General features: G+C 26.6%; 1 pseudogene; it reads right to left on the bottom strand.

The window, feature by feature from the left end:
- Nucleotides 1-2523: 2523 nt before the first annotated feature.
- On the bottom strand, nt 2524-16339 carry LOC145841562 (sodium/nucleoside cotransporter 1-like; annotated as a pseudogene).
- Between the last annotated feature and the right edge of the window lie 1477 nt (nt 16340-17816).

The raw sequence follows: 17816 nt of genomic DNA, 5'->3' as shown, positions 1-17816 counted from the left end.
AAAAAATGCTCATTTTTGCCCAGCTGAAATAGATTTTAAATAAAATTTTAATTGTGACGTCATAATAGGTAAAAGTTTTAAAGTAGCATTTTCTTTCTAGGAAACTTTTTTCCAAGATGCTCTTAGTTCCCACTACAGATTCTTACTTAGTGTAAATAACTTTTGATACAGTATTGTTTTTGAACTAGTAAGTACAATTTTACTTAAAAAATGTCAAATATAATCTATAAACTTTTATTTTACTAAGTTGCTTGTATATAATAATGTTGTGTGAAGCTTTTGTACTTTAATATTTATATTTTTTGTTTGTGTGTCAACCAACTGGGTTTAAACCTTAAAAAGTTCAATTTAGAGAGTTTTCAAAATTATCTTTAGACCACTACACCACCTGGAAGTTTATTCTTTTATCATTTAATGGTATTTTAATAATTTTTTATTTAAGTTGTTTTAGTTTTGTATATCTGTTGGCCACAAAGTTAGTTCTTGATTTTTTTAAATTTTGAACTCAGAGAGATTTCAAAATCATTATTAGAATTCCTTCACCATCAGGCAAACATTTAATTATAATTTAAAAATATTTTAATTTAGTTGCAGAAGTCTAAACATTTTTTGGTAATTACCTAGGATGATGTTGCACCAATATCAAGCTGAAATTATATTGTGTTTAATATATTTTTGTACCATAATTAATATATTTTAAGCCTTATATGATTGATCAAAAATTAAACTTCGTTTTAAACAAGCTATATAAATACATAATTAGAATTAAATTCATTTGTTATGAAGTAAAATAATAAATTGATTTTATTTTACAGTATAGTAATATATATAAGTTATTGTATAATTTGCTTTATTTTAAAAATAAAAGCAATTAAATAAGTTGTATTTAATAAGTTATATTGGTGTATAATAAATAAGTTCTATTTATGTATTTATAAAATATATTTTTTAAACTTATAATTATGGTAAAAAACAGCATTGAAGTTAATATAGTTTCAGCTTGATTTTGGTGAGATCATCTTAGGTAATGGCCCATTTTTTTAGTGAAATTTCAATTTTTATAGATTCAATTACTTGAAAAAAATGTTTTTATTATAGATATTATTTTTTCTGGTTCTTTTAGCTTTAATTTATCTAAATTAAGTATAATAAATAAAAAAAGATAAAATTTTTCCATTACTACTTATATCTTTTTTTTCTAAGCAGAAAAAAGTATTTTAAACACAGCGTTTTTCGGCTAAATATTGCGTACTTAACTGGCAGTGCATACCTAAGAAATGCGTACTTAAGCGGGAAACTAAGAACAAAAAAATTGTGAACCTCATTTGAAAAAAGTCTAGAAACGCCCCTGGTGTGATGTAACTACGGAAAGTATGTAAAGCTTATACCACATTTATCGTTTAAAAAATATTTTAGTTTAACAACAAGTAAAAGTTCATTTAAAAATATTACTAAACCGTTTCGGATATTATAAATACATTGAGTTTATCATTAAAATACACTAAAAATAAAATGCTTCAAAGAATAATCTTTTAAGACAGATTAAACTTTCTTGCTTGAATCAATTCATTTATTGTGTCTATTTAGTGTATCATAGTTTATCGAACGACAAAAAAAAGATCAAAATATTTAGTCCTATGACCTGGTGCACGAAGAACCTTTCGGTTATCGAGTCGCACATCACGGATAACTTTTAACGTCTTGTCGAGGACAGTTTGCTTTATACTAATTTTGAATTACTACAAGTAAGATCTTTTTTTGATAAGGGACTATATGAGTCTTGAAAAAAAGTTTAGAAAATAGTTTTAAGTATTCTTAGTTTGACAAAATGGTTTCAAACTATATTTTAACTAAACAGCACTTAAGTTACAAAGTGTACTATTATACATATATTAAAATAACAAAAAAATACTTTATTATTGTTTTTTGATTTTACTTTTAGTATATTAAACCTCATGTACGACGAGCTATATAAAATAATTACTTTAAAAAACAGTTTTAGAGTAGCGTTGGTTTGTTATTTTCTAAACTTTAGGTATGAAAAGTACTTTTTTTATTATCAAACAATGAGTTTAGTACTTTTTATAACACAATTGTGCTCGTAACACTAATATTGAACATTCTGTTATTAGTTGAAACTAAACAAGATAATTTTTAACAAACGTCCACAGTTTTTTTAATACTACTACAAAAATATCGTAACAACTTGTATAAAAAGTTTATTAAAAATATATTTGATAATTATCAATAATAAAGATTGATAGACACGCCTAAAAAATTTCGTCTATATTTTATTTAATCTAATTAAATAAACTTTTTCAAATACTTAAAAACCAAAAAAAATATTAAGTTTTAAAGTAGATTAGAATTGTTCGATTAAAAAGCTTTTGCTAAAATGCTAATTTTATATCAGTTTAAAAGAAACATATCTAAATAAATTAAATATTCTTTTGACTATATAAGTAAGCTTTCTACATAAAATGATTGAGATAAACAGTGGAAGTTTCTAAGCAAATTGTTTCACTAAACATGTTCTATGATCAAATTTTTCCAGCAAGTGATATTGTAGTCGATTGTGAAATTCTGACTCCATTGGTACATACAGCAGTTGTCGAATATTGTCTCGTTGCTATTTGGAATTTTAGTATGTTTTTAAGATTTATACTTGAGTTAAATTGATAAAACACAATAAACTTGATTAAAATATTAATGATTTTTAAATGTTAGTTATTAATACAGTTAGTAAATCAAAAAAAAGAGTAATTACGTCAACTTTAAAACAAATAACGATAAATAAACTTTTAAATAATAACAAAATACAAACATTTTCTGCAAAAACAGAAAAAAGGGGGTTTACAATTAAATTTAAACTGGTTGTTAAATCTACTTGAACTATTGTAAAATATAGTTTACATAGTATAAGTTTATACTCCTACAACCTCGAATAAGTTAAAAAAGTATAATTGTAGACTAAACAAAATAATTTATTTTTATGTACTCAACTATTTTTTACAAATAAAGTTTCTGCAAATATAACTTAAGATTAAAATAGATCACCTATTTTTCATTGATTAAATAAAATGGATTTGAAATTCGAAATACGAAAACAGTTTAGGCATAAATTTCAGTGTTTTATTTAACAAATGCAAAAGCTGCCTTTTTAAAATTTTAGCATCATAAAGACATTTTACTATTGTAATAGTTTAAGAATAAAACAAACTTTGTTTACGAAACATTTTATAGATTTTTAGCAAAGTTTTATAAAAGCCCCTGGTTAGCTCATTGAAATCTAGATTTCATAAGATTCAAGTATAAGTAAGAAGCCATAATAAAAACAAACAAAAATATCTATATAAATACCTCTTGGGAACCGCACTAAAGTAAGGTCTGCAGCACTCATAAACTCTTTCCTCGCTAAACTTCCACTGAGTATGAGACTCGAGTTGTAACAAGTTTTGACAGTTTAAAGGTCTCGGAGTGTAAAGGAACCCTAAAGTCAGATGCAAAATTTAAAACTCTCGTATAAAACTATTGCAAGTAAAAAATATAATTAAACTGCAATGACGTCATAAAGACGTGCCTTGAGTTTCATAGTTTTTATTTTCTAAAACATCCAGTTATGTTAAAATTGCAAAAAAAGAGAGAACATTTAAGTATGAAATATGTTTGAGTTTATAGGGTCGGTCTTTTTATGGGTATTATTTTATGATTGCAGAAATTCTACCCATAATTTGATGTGATTTCATTAAAATTATGGGTAGTATTGAGATGTTGCTGCAATTAAGTTGCTGCAATCAAACGATAAATAAAACAGTGTCTAGGCCTTATACAAATATTATAGATAGTTTTTGTACTTAAGATTTTATAAACAAAAAAAAGACAACTTAAATACAAATAAGCTAATTGTTTGATTTATATGTTCATTTATCTAAATTATATTTTGTAAGCTAACAAAAGAAGTGGCTAGACTTATTAAAAGTTTATGGATAATTTTCTAATTTAAGATTTAATAAAGAAAATAAAAAAAAAACTTGTATACACTTGAACTAATTGTTTGATTTATAATTTTTTTTTTAAATTTATATTTAGTAAACTTATAGAAGTAGTGGCTTGGCCTTATGTGTACTATTTTATAGGCACTATTTTATGTGTAGAATTGCTTCAATCAATTCTGCCCATAATTTGATATGATTTCATTTAAATTATGGGTAGTATTGAGATGTTGCTGCAATTAAACGAAAAATAAAACAGTGTCTAGGCTTTATATAAATATTATGGATAGTTTTTGTAGTTAAGATTTTATAAACAAAAAAAAAAACGACTTAAATACAAATAAACTAACTGTTTGATTTATATGTACATTTGTTTAAGTCATGCAATTGGTTCAAGTGAGAATATTTTTTGGTTTTTTTTCTTTATTAAATCTTAAGTTAAAAATTTATCAATAATCTTTTATTAAGTCTAGCCACTACTTTTGTTAGTTTACAAAATATAATTTAAATAAATGTATATATAAATCAAACAATTAGTTTATTTGTATTTAAGTTGTTTTTTATTTTCTTGTTTATAAAATCTTAACTACAAAAACTATCCATAATATTTATATAAGGCCTAGACACTGTTTTATTTTTCATTTAATTGCAGCAACTTAATTCCAGCAACATCTCAATACTACCCATAACTTTAATGACATCACATCAAATTATGGGAAGATTTCATTGCAGCAATTCTACCCATAAAACAGTGCCCATAAAGTAGTACCCATAAAAAGTCCTACCGGAGTTATGAGTTGCTCGTATTACGTCATCACGCGTCGCCACTGGTCTGAAGTGAAACAATTTATTCTTGTCCAAAATAAAGTTTGAGACATTTAAAAAATGCAAATACGTTTAAGTATAAGTTAATAAATTAAACTTTAAATTAAAAGCAATAAAAAAACCGAACTTTTTTCGGATTTTCTACAAGTAAACTAATTATACTTTAGTATAATCTAATAGAAAACTAAGATAAAAAATATATAACGAATCAAACCGGCAATACAAGCATTCAAAATGCTTACAAATATTCCAGCTATCAGAGCTTACAATAACTTCTTTACGTTTTGGAGCTAAGGTATCTGAAAAAAATTAGTTGTTAGCAAAATTTCGAACTGTTTCCACCGAAACACTTTTCTATAACTACTACCTCAACAGATTGATCGTCTCTAAAACACAGTATTTAAAATTAAACTGAGAATTTTGAAAATAGTCATGAAGAAAAACAAACTCAGCACTGTGACCGTATACCCCATGCAGGCCACATTGGCGAAGTTGCACAGCGCGTACGTCATAATCGCTTCCGTTCTTTCGTCCACCCACAAAAGCTCCCCTGTCGTGCTGTTCACTTTAGGGAAAGCACCTGAATCGCGAACTTTCGCCATGTCGGACAGTTGTATGTAGGCGATGAAATCGTTGAGAGATATTTTCGTTGATAAGTTCCGCCGCCTTTGTAAAAAAACACGATTTAAAAAAAAAAACTGGCTTAACGTACAGATAAAATTTAAAAACTATTTATAAATCTCTTGAACTTTATTTTATTTTTATTATTTTGAATTTTAACTCATCTTTCGCTTGTAGTTTTTCTATACCATTTAACATTTAAAGAAGATTTATTCGAAAGCCATTTACTCTTAATGCTTCGCTATAAAAAGGTAAGTAAAAGGTAGTTTAAAGAAAATCGCTGAAAAAGGGACTTAACTGTTAACAACTTGCAAAACACAAAGTACGCTCAGCAATAGGAAATTTTTAGTAGTAGTTAACTTAGTTAAATTTATCCATAAAGAAATTATAAAAAAATCAACATAGCTCGCTCAGTAAAAGATTTTAAAAGTTTATTATTTTGAAGTAAATAAAATAGTGTTTAGTATACAAAGCAAACTGAATGAGCTAAATTTTTTAGGTTAAGTTTACAACAAACCTTAAAACAGTCAGCAGAATCGATTCCCATTAGAAATGTAACGGGGTAGAACAAATAAGAAGATATCAGCTGAAAAGAAAAAGTTGAAAGATTAAAAACAGGAAGTTTTGATTTAACATAACCTATAAATATGTAAATACTTGTTTCTATTTTTTATTTTTTGAAAACACGATTTAGTTTCGATTTAAAGAGTACGTGGAAACAAAAAGAACCTTTTCTAAATAGTCCATGTTTTCAATTAATTTGTTTTAATTGTCCAAAATAAACTTTCCTAGTAGTAAGTACCCGCAAAAAAAACTTGTTCTGTTTAAAATAACCTTCGAAGGAGTGATATCGCCCTATTGTAGGTGAAAATCACTCTTTATAACAGAGTTCCGAGTTAAAACGGTTGTTTTCTTAAAAGTGGAAAGTTTAACCCCTTTAGTATTTACAAAAACTGTTTTTTTTCTTAACTTTACAGAAAACTGTTGTATCAACTAAATATTGTTGTCAATGAGTTTAAAAATAATGAGTCAAACATTTTTTAAGTCTGTTTTTAAATAAATTATAACCTAATGTCTAGATACCTTCTTGTTCTCAATAGTTTTAATACTATTTTTAATTTTTTTTCAAACATTATGCAAACATGTACTATATATCTATTTAGCTTTGTTACTAACTATTGAAACTTACTTCAAAGCTTAGTTGAGGAAAATCCAAAAGACTCCCAAACCAGCTGAGCATTGCGTTAATTGCAGCAACGATGCTAATAGCTGCAATGACTGACGCTCCGATGCACAATACCAAAGGAATTGCAGTTTGTACACCGCTCATAGCTGCTGATATCACATTGAACTCCTTACCACTGGTGTCAAAAAGTGATTGAACTAAATACTAAAAAAATTTAGTATATTTTTTGATAGGTCATTTTAGAAAGTAAGTTGTATATATAATGAAAAAAAAAGTTTCTTTTTTTTTAACTAATAGTTGTAAAGTAAATAAAACTAATAAAAAACGTAATGAGTATGTCTTACTACACAAGTTTTTATAAATACAGGTCGGCTTTAATTGTACATTTTTGTAAACCTTGTCTTTTTGCTCTTTATATCTTTCCAGTGGGCATACTTTGATTTTTTAGTTTCTGGAAACTGCAGTTTAGATAGAAGCAGCCCGCAAGGCGCTGTCATGATGCATGCGGTTACCAGATAAGGGGCTTTTATCTGAAACATGTGTAGACTGTTAAACAGTGACATCAATACAATTTTTAAAATAATGTTTTTATTTAAAACTGCGTGTAAACTTATCAAGGTCTCTGTGTTAGGAGTTAAATAAAAATGGGTAGCTTAAATTTTTCGAACCAAATTAAAAAATTTAATAAAAGAATTAAAACATAAATATCATAACTTGAAATGTAAGTAAAATACTTAAGATTTTCGTTTAGTTTTCCATATATCAATTGACTAGTTTAAGTTAAACTTTCCTACTAAATAAAATGCATGAAAAACTTATTCTGAGACCGTTCACAATGCAAATCATAGCCACGTTTTTTTGTTGGAATTTTAAAAATTAAGTTATAAACAAGTCTCAGGTTAGAGTCTTTTGCTTTCTGTTTTTTAATATAACAAGTACAAAAAAAGCTACGGTAAAATCATCTTGGTTGATAAACTTACTTACTGTAAACTAATACAGTTTAAGTTTTAATAAACAGTAACATATTTGGAAGCAAAAGTAGGATCGAAATACTTTAAGGATGATTTAGTTGACAAAGCTGTTTATGTATTTTGACTTTTGTAATCATATTTTTACTTACTCCGAATCCGAGTAACGCTCCTAAGACAGTTCCTGCAATCGATCCAAACCCGCAAACCATCATGGAAAATACTTCAGAACTAGTCAATTCGTTTATGAAAGGAAGAACCAGCAATGGAGCCTCGGACAATCCAATAAAAATGTTTCCTGTTGTTGTATATATCCGCTTCAACAACTACTAAGTACTTTGAAAAAAATAAAGTGTTGACATTTTCAGTCGTTGCAAAACTTTTGTGACTCAATAGTTTAAAAACTGTCTAGTAGATTTATCTAAAAAAAGGGGCAAATATTAAAACGAGCTTGAGAAAGCCTGGTGCAAACTGGTAAAAGCACGAACCGGCCGCCACTATAGACTCAGTTGCAGATGTTTCCATGACAACTTGCATGACCCTCGCTATTTGAACGAAGATCCACTGCATCGCGCCAAAGTGGTATAAGATGGAAATCACCGCGCTAATGTAAATCACGATTGGCAAAACCTATTTTGTTTAGCTTGTTGCTTTCGCAAGTAAAGTAAGTTTTTTATAGCGTTTTTTGTTTAATTAAGTTTATTTTACCTTGAAAGCAAAAAAGTGTTCTCTGAAACCGTCTCCAAACAAGAAAGCGGCTCCGTGATCAACAAAATTTATAAAACTTGTCACTAATTCACCAAGCCAGCTAAACGCTTGAAACCCGAAATCGGTTCGTAGTATCAACAAACCGAAACTTATTTGCAACAAGCTGCCAAACACAACTGTTCTCCAGTTTACCTACAAGTTTTTGTTAAATAAATAAAAGTTACTACTTTATTTGACAAAAAAAGTTTGCCAATGATATTTTTTTCAACACCTTTGTTGGGTGTTTTGAAGTGACAAAGAATACGAACAGAATGGCGAAATATCCAAGTAGTGAAACGAGGTTTTTCGGTTTACCGGCTGTATCCACTACGATCCAAGTTACGAATAATACTAACATTGATGCATAGAAAGCCCTGTAAAGAACATAATTTCTAAAAACTTTAAATTCAATAAAACAAATTTTTTAATTTTTGCTTGTAAATAATATTCTATTTAAACTTCATAACTTGTATATTAGTACGAAATAAGCTTTTAAAAATTTACATTTAACTGGACTCAGTGGTTTATGACTTATTGAATTTAGTTTTCAACTTTTTTTTAAACTTACTTTTCGAGATATTTAGAACTCTTTTTCAGCAGCCCAACGAAAGGCTTGAGCAGAGCGCTAATTTTGACACCGAAATAATTTCCAACAAACTTTCTAACGACGCTGGCAAAAACGAGGCTCCAAATCACGAAAAGCGGCGTCGCTTTCGTCATGCTTTTGCGCAAAGCTAACACCATATAAGCTGTGACACCTTTGAAAAAGTACAATAAGCTTTGTTTCAAGTGTCATAACATAAAAAAAAAGTTTCATTTACCAATTAAAATTAGAACTTTTACCATCTTAATAAGGAGTGCCTTGTTCCTGGATGTTGTACTTTTCAATGCTTCTATGGGCTTCACTATGTACCTACAGAATTTAAATCAAAAGCACATAACTTTCAATGTAAAATTGTTATAGATTCAGACAAAAAGAAAATTAAATTAGTTTGTAACTGATTTAAATTTTGTTTTAACTTTTGACCTTAATTATTATTTTTATTTTCTTTTTAGATGTTGGCAAAGTTTTTTAGTAATCGATTTGACATAATCTTATTAAAATGAAATGTTACCTAATAAACTTTACTTCATCAATATCAAGGTCTTCCAGTTCTGACTCATCAAACTGACTACAGTCGTCATCTGGTTCATTCAACTTATTTTCAGTTTTTGAGTTTTATTTTTTATTTACGTCAACTTCTCCTAATTCTATTGCAAAGACTTCATCTCCTTTTTCCTAAAATTTATTATACACTTTTCAATCGATCGGTTTCAGTATTATATGTATTGAAAAACAATTAATAAATACATACTATACAACAAGAAAACAACTCATTTTATTTTTAAATATTAACCTAAATGACTAGTTTAATTCTAATGACTTAAACACTGTTTTTTACTTTATAAAACAACATTTTGTTATAGGTTATCAACGTTGTTCACTAACGCTAGAATACTACTAAAACTTGAATTAAAGTTGAAATTAAATCAAATTGTTGCACATCTTAATTAAACATGTAGTTTTAAAATGTATATAAAAGCTAAACATCAACTACGTACAAAATACAAACAATAACTATACTATCAACTTGCAAGTATTTAATGTTAGTAAAAAAAAAATTATGAAAAAATATGTCAATAAAAAGTCCAGTACTATAAGATACTACTAATAGTTATGGCAAGTAATGCTACGATCATAGGCTACACAAGCTATAAACCAATAAATAAAATCACCTCACTGTCTTTTTCGTTTGTTAGTATTCGGCCTTCACACTTTTTTATTGAACCAACATTATTGAGTGTTGTAGAACTGATCGAACGGCTATAATTTTTTTTTTATTGCAAAAAATAAACAAAAATAATATCGCATCAGTAGCAGTTTGTTTTTTGGTAAAATCAAAATAATTTTTAACAGTTGTTTATTTTTTTGCTAAGTTTTTTTCTATCTTAAAATTTTTTTTCAATTAGTGATTTATTTATTTTTTTGTATTTACAACTTAGGTTTTTTGTTAAAACTTATTTAGCTTAAAATTTTGCTCAAAAAAAAAGCATTTTAACTTTACTATTACATTGTACTTACAAATTTGTTCATTTTAAAAAATAACTTTGTTTAATTTTTTTGAAGGCATTTAGTTTAAGGAGTACATAATTAAAGTAAAACATATAACTAAGAAAAGTACCCGTACTTCGCTTATTTTAATGAAAGTCAGTTATTTTTAAAGAATTATTTTATTTTGTATAATTTTATAAACCTAATACCACCGCAAGTGTTTATAAATTTAAACTTGATGAGTTAAAGTTTGATACTGTCATCTAACTTTTATAATTATTTTCTATTATTTAAAATTAGTTGTTCTTACATGATATTTTTGATATAAGTAAAGCTTAAAAATAAACAAAATATTAAATAAATTACTAAGTATTTAAACAGCCTAATACTTTTTTTAAAACCGACATATTTTTTTTAACGTTTTAGTTCTTAGCAAATTTAAATAAACTGGTTACAATTATAATTTGTACGTTGTAAAACCTTAAGGCAATTTTTCTAAATTGTCTAACTAAATTACCTTTCTTCTTTATAATGCATTGAATTAAACATTTCAAAAATCTTCAAAAGTTATACTTCAAAAAACTCAAAAATTACTTCAACATAAAGTAATATAAGTATAAAAATATTGAAAAATTTTTTAAATAATGATTAATATTACAAAGTATTATTACAAAGCGTTTTTTTTTTTCTTGGATGAATTAGTTTTGCTTGTAATTTTTATATCACCTGCATTACAAAAAATATATTTTTAGATAATAAAAAACACACTTCCTTAAAAAAACAGTATTCAAACTTAAATTTTAATGCTTTTTTTATAAGTTCGGCGCTCACTTTTGTTCCAAACACACAAAAACCTAAAAGTGTTTAACATTAATTTTAAGTTATTTGACTGCTCGGTCGAGCAAAGATTTTTTCAGTTCCAGGCGCAAATATTCAAAAAACTCAGTTTTGATACGCTTAAATTTGTTAATTCAAAAACATTATACTAATTTATTAGCAATACTAAGTAGCAACAATCCATGTTATTTACAACTGAATCTAAATAAAAGCATATAATACTATTATATATTTTACATTTTTTTTGATTCGTGAGTTAACTCAAAAAAAAAAACAGTTTAAATTTTAAAATAACAATTATTTTTAAGATATCCTCAGTTGTAATAGATATCTTACTCAAATAGAAATTATTTTTAAACTAATTTAAAATTGATACTACAAACTTTAAAAGATCAAAAATTTGTACACTTTAGATTTTTTTAAAAGCAAAAATTAGTTTGAATTTTTATTTAAACATTTAAATTAAATTTTCAATTAAAATTAGTTCTTAAAGAATAATGAACAAACTTTTTTTTTAGTATAATTTCATATTGTTTATCACATAATGTAAGCGTTTTATAAGTAACGAGTCGATTTTAATAAACCGGTCTTTTCCAGGCCGTCATATTTTTTAATCTATCAAAGCTGTCTTAAAAAAGTAGAATACTAATTTGTATTTCGCGAATCTGTAAACAAAAACAAACTTTAGTATATAGCAGTTGCGACGCGTGGTACTTATTTAGAGGGTGCAAGAATTCACAAATTTTCAAAAAACCTCTTTTTTGATAATTTTTAATTTTGATATTTTTATAATTTATTTAAAAGGATAAAACTACTTAAACTAAGAAGACTATTTTTAAACAAAATATTATTTGAAAACTAATAGTTTTAACAGTTTTAAATAGTATAATAAATATTTTAAGTGTAGGGCCTGTTTCAATGTTCCGACCCACGCAACGCCCCTGGTACATTAAGTTTTAGTTTAATTTGCGAGAAGTACTTAAAAATAAACGACAATACCGTAAAATTATCATAACACAAGTTATTTTTTGACCAAATAATTAACACCAAACTTTAAAAAATAATCATTAAATTTCTATTGGTGCTCACAAAAAAACTAAATTAATAGCATTATTTAACTTATTTATTCAGAAAAATTATTTAGTTATTTATGTTTTGTAAACGTTTTTGTAACAAAAAACAAATTAGAAAAGTTAAAAATAATTCTGCTTAAACTTGTTTAATACTAAATAAACGAACTTATTTAAAAAACATATAATAGATTATTATTTTTATCATTCTGTTTTATCTTTTAAATTTAGCTCAAAGAAGACCGATAATTTTCAGGAATTAAAATTCTAAATTATTTCTATTTTAAAAGCAAGGTAATGAACAGCATTTTTTTAGCTAAAGCTAGAAGCTGAGAAACCCTTAACCACTTACAGTGTAATTATTAAATGTAAAATAAAAACTTATAAGTAACTTTATTTTCACTGGACAACAAGCATGAATCATATTAAAAGCATCATAGTAAAACGAAAAAATATTTTAATTAAACAAAAGTCAAATTAACTAGAGTAAAAACACGTTTGTTAAGATAACCTGATATTGCTGTCCAAAGTTGCAGTATTAATACAGTTTGTGTCGTGCGTAGGTAATGTAACATTTTTATTCACATGATTTTCGCAAGTATCTTCATTTGCGTTACAAGTCATCCTGGCTCGTGAAAATTTTTTAACTTTGTGAATTTTTTGTTAGAAAACAGAAATAAATAATCACGAGTTGTACTGTTTCATAATATGTATATTAAATAAATTCTCCACAACGTTCGTCTGTTTTCTCCAGACCCTGTAAAAAAGAAGCCCGTAATAATCTCATGCCCCTATTTTATACTGACGTTTTTTTAATTCCAAAGCAGTCTCTTCCTTCTAGAATAAGTCTGGAAATTGCAAATTGGCAGCATTTCAACTTGGGTTTACCAAAACTCAGGCATGCAGTAAACCCAAAGCTTTTGATCAGCTGGGGGATTAACATTTTTGGTTTTTTAATGAAAATTATTTTGCACTCCATATTGCAAAATTTTTACTGCACAAAAGTTTTAACATTTCTTAGGAATTCAACAAATGCGTTATATGATGCGTTGCCGTTTTTTTTCAGAATTTCAAAGCTACTTTTTCATTCAACATGCAGTGAAATAATATAAAACACTTTGAAAAATTTATTAACAGGACTACTGCAAGGCATTTTAGCCCGTGATCAAAAATATTTAATATTTTAGGTTTTTTATTCTATTAGTTTATTACAGTAATAAGTTGTTGTTTAATCAAATAACAGTTGTACTATTTAACGATATGAAAAATAAGGAATGTTTCGCCTGATGTCTTCTGCAGCCAAAACTTTTCGGGTTCTGTGTTCATTTTATACCCATTAATATCTTAACACTTTTTGTTTTGTTTTCTGAACATTTTCTTTAAAAAAACATAATACTTTTTTCTGGAATGTTTTTTATTTTTTCACGCATGAACGAAGGCATGCTCAACCCACATTGCTTTATGTGTAATGAAATTTTTTAAGTGAAATATTAAGTAAAAATAATACAATCGGTTGCTGTGATACTTTGTATGCATTTATGCTTTAATGTAAATAACAAAGTAATAAAACCAGAGCGCTTAAATATTTGAATTTAGCGCGACAACAACTTATTTTGAAAAAATTATTTGCCAAATGACATTTTTTGTTGTTATAAAACAAAACTAAATACAGCATAAATTTTATCTTAAACATTTTAGTTGCAGTTTTGAAAAAAAAATTAGATTAACGGATTCTCCAATCCTAGTTTTCTTTTTATCGATTAAAATAATTTTTTTGAAAAAACCTAGATATAAAATAAAATATTTTAGTATATATTTTTTTTAATTTACTGTTTTATATTTAAGTTAAACCTTTTAATGGTTTTGCATGCATAGTTAAAAAACTGATAATGTGTTTTCATCAACTAGTAAAATTATACAAACATTTTTGTATTTAGTTTATTGTCAATATATATTTTTTAAATAATTTCTATGTATTTTTCATATTAAAGTTCAACATAAAGTTCGTGTTTAATGTATTAACTTTGATTTTTTTTTACTTTTTGTATATGTTTTAGTTTATAGAACATTTTGAATTACTTGATGAATTAAAGTAGTAACAATTTTTTTTTTAACAGTTAGAAAAAATGTAGTTTTTAAATTTTAGTGAAGCTCATGCAGTTCTATAAATCAAGTAAAGTTTAGTGGAAACATATCAACTTAAAATTAAGCTATCAGCAAATAATCCTTTGAAAGGCTGTATATTTGAAATTGGCTGCATTTCAACTTGGGTTTACCATAACTCAGGCATGAATTAAACCCAAAGCTTTTGAGTAGCTGGCTGATTAACAGTATTGGTTTTTTAATTAACTGATGCACTCCCAATTGTAAAAAAATAACGGTTTTTGGTTGACCGTATTTTGCACATGATACTTTTGCAAATACATTAAATGATGTATTGCTTTTTTTTTTAATACCTTTTAAGAAATTTACTATTTTAACTTACAGTGAAATATGCTAAAACACTTGGAAAAATCTTAAAACTTTGATTAGCTAAAACTTTGATTGGTGTTATTTTTCAATTAGCAAAAAGTTGATTGATGGCATACTAGCTTAAGCTTAATTTTTAACATAGTTTTAAATATTTGTCTTTAATTTGTCGTTCTATGTATAAGATTGCTTTATGTTTTAAAAAACTAAATTGCAAATAGTTATCATAACTTACAGACTTTACTCGATGAGAGTTTAATATAAGATTATTGTATAAATTATGAAGTCCTTTTATAACCTTATATCCTACGCTAAATATTACTATCTAAATCTTGTTTGTATTAAAATCTGCATAACCTTACTAGTACAAAACAATTTTTTTAACAACTTTCACAAAATTTTATCATGTTTTAGTTTAAATAAAAACTGATATACTTCTGTTACAACATTTTTGTATATCTATGGTTCATTTAAACTAAACTAAATTTCGTAGTAGTTAATGTTTTAATAGAAACGTTGGTTGTTTTTTGTAAACTATTTGATAACAATGTTTAACTACTTTTACATATTCTTAGTAAACAGTAATAAGTACAACAAGAAATTGAATTCACACTTTGAATGGTTAAGAAAAACTTACATACTTTTTAGGCTTTTGTTTTAAATTAGCTTAGCTAAACTAGTTGTGTTTACACAAATAACCTTAGTAAAAAAATCTGAATTTAGTAGCATTCATTTATTTCCTGGTAATACTTTGTACAAAGAATATAAGTTCTGTTTCATAAATTTGAAAACAGAATATAATACTGACGTTGTTTCAAAGTTTTTACAAGTTAGTTGTTTTATTAGTTTTTTTTGCAACTAAATATTTTTTTATTACAACCAGCGCTTAGTAATTAAATGTAATTTCAACAGCTACAAGCGCTATTCAAACAGCAATGCCTTTTTGTTAAATCAACTTGTACTTATTTCGTACGTGGGGATCAATTGCTATCATACGCGATTTTGCTGCAACTCACGCCATAGCTTTACTAGACAGTTATTTTGATCAACCTTATTTAAATTAGCTGACAATATAATCACTTTTTGACACCAGTGGTAAGGAGTTCAATGTGATATCAGCAGCTATGAGCGGCGTACAAACTGCAATTCCTTTGGTATTGTGCATCGGAGCGTCAATCATTGCAGTCATTAGCATCGTTGCTGCAATTAACGCAATGCTAAGCTGGTTTGGAAGTCTTTTATAAGAGGTTTGGAATTAACTGTGTTTAAGATACGACTAACGGTACCGTATGTGACTTCCAAAACGTTAAAAAAATCAGAGCTCACACAAAATAATTTTTTGTATCAAACAAATGTTACGTCATCACTCATTGAACTTGTGACTTTTGTCAACTTGCAGCAGTTAGAACCTCGCTCAGTTTTGAAGTAAACACGCAGACAATGAAAAATCTCAAGCTGCGAGCTTCCTGCATTTTTCTCGCGCTGCTTACGCACTCAGCCGAAGCGGGAGTGAAACACGAAATTGAAGTCATACTGCAGCAGAAAATAAAATTTAAGTGGCTCCTACTGCATGTTTAGAAAAAAAACCAATAGACTTCAACTTAGTTCAAGCTCCGCACTACTTATGACGTCATATCTTGTCACCTCTGTTTCAGAAAATTTTAATCTAATTTCTACTTTTTACTCACAATAACTTTATACAATAGTTATAAAATTTTCATCCAACTTTAGGGTTCATTTACACTCCGAGGCCTATAAACTGTCAAAACCTGCTGCAACTCGAGTCTTATACTCAGTGGAAGTTTAGCGAGGAAAGAGTTTATGATTGCCCTACTTTGATGCAATTATGTGAGGTATTTATAAGTTTGTATTTTATTTTGTTTTTTATTTCAGCTTCTGACTAATTTCACTGCGCTTAAAGTTAATAAAACATGTCGTAATCAAAGTTTGTTTTGTTTTTAAAGTTTTACAAGTTGTATAGTTGTAGGAAAGTCACTGTAATACTACATATAAACAAAAGGTAGCTGTTGCACTTATGAAATAGAACATTAAAGTTTATATTTAAATTGCTTTCATATTTAGAACTTTCAAAATTGTTTTACTTAATTTATGAAAAACAGGTTATCTTTGTTAAATTTATGCTATATTGGCATGAAATTTATTTTTATAAATTTAGTTGTGTACATGAATTTGAAACTACTGTTTTTTGTCTACATTTAAGTTTTTTGTTACTCAATCGAGCTTAGTAGAACATAAATTTATACAATGCAAACTGTATTTAAAGTTAGAATAAATTCAAATATATTTTCTAGCTGATTTTTAATTAGTTGTTAACCCCCTTTTTTGGTTTTTAAAGAAAGTGTTTGTAACTTATTTTTACTTAAAAGTTTATTCATCGTTGTTTGATGACAGTTGGCTTAAGTTTTGTTTAATAACTGTATTGTTTGTTTTTATTAGAAAATTAATTAATTAAGTATTATAAAACTATATAAATAAAAACTAAGTATAAACCTAAAAAAAGGAATTTCCAGTTAGCAACGAGACAATATCCAACAACTGCTGTATGTACCAATGGAGTCAGAATTTCACAATCGACTACAACATTACCTGCTGAAACATTTCAATCATGAAAAACTTTAATTAGAAATTTTCAACATATCATAATGACATCACACACTTTATTTTTTTACGTGTAGCTTCAGTATTAAAAAAAAACTAAAACTACATTTGAATTTGGCTGAGCTTTTATTTTAAGTATCATTTCCTTTAAGTATCATTATTTTCCAGCATCACATGCTGGAAACATTTGATCATAGACCGTGTTTAGTGAAACATTTTACCAATTTTTTTTATCATTTCATAAAGAAAGCTTACTTAATTAAACTGTTTAAAAACTTTTTTAGAAATATTTATTGTTTTAATATTAGTGTAAAATTAGCAATTTAACAATGGCTGTTCATTCTAATAATTGTAATCTACTTTATAACGCTGTATTTGTATATGAATTAG

Source organism: Thalia democratica, chromosome 7, assembly GCF_965202585.1.
Source record: "Thalia democratica chromosome 7, ktThaDemo2.hap1.1, whole genome shotgun sequence".
In the NCBI taxonomy this organism is placed as follows: Eukaryota; Metazoa; Chordata; class Thaliacea; order Salpida; family Salpidae; genus Thalia; species Thalia democratica.
This window is presented reverse-complemented; position numbering and strand designations above follow the sequence as displayed.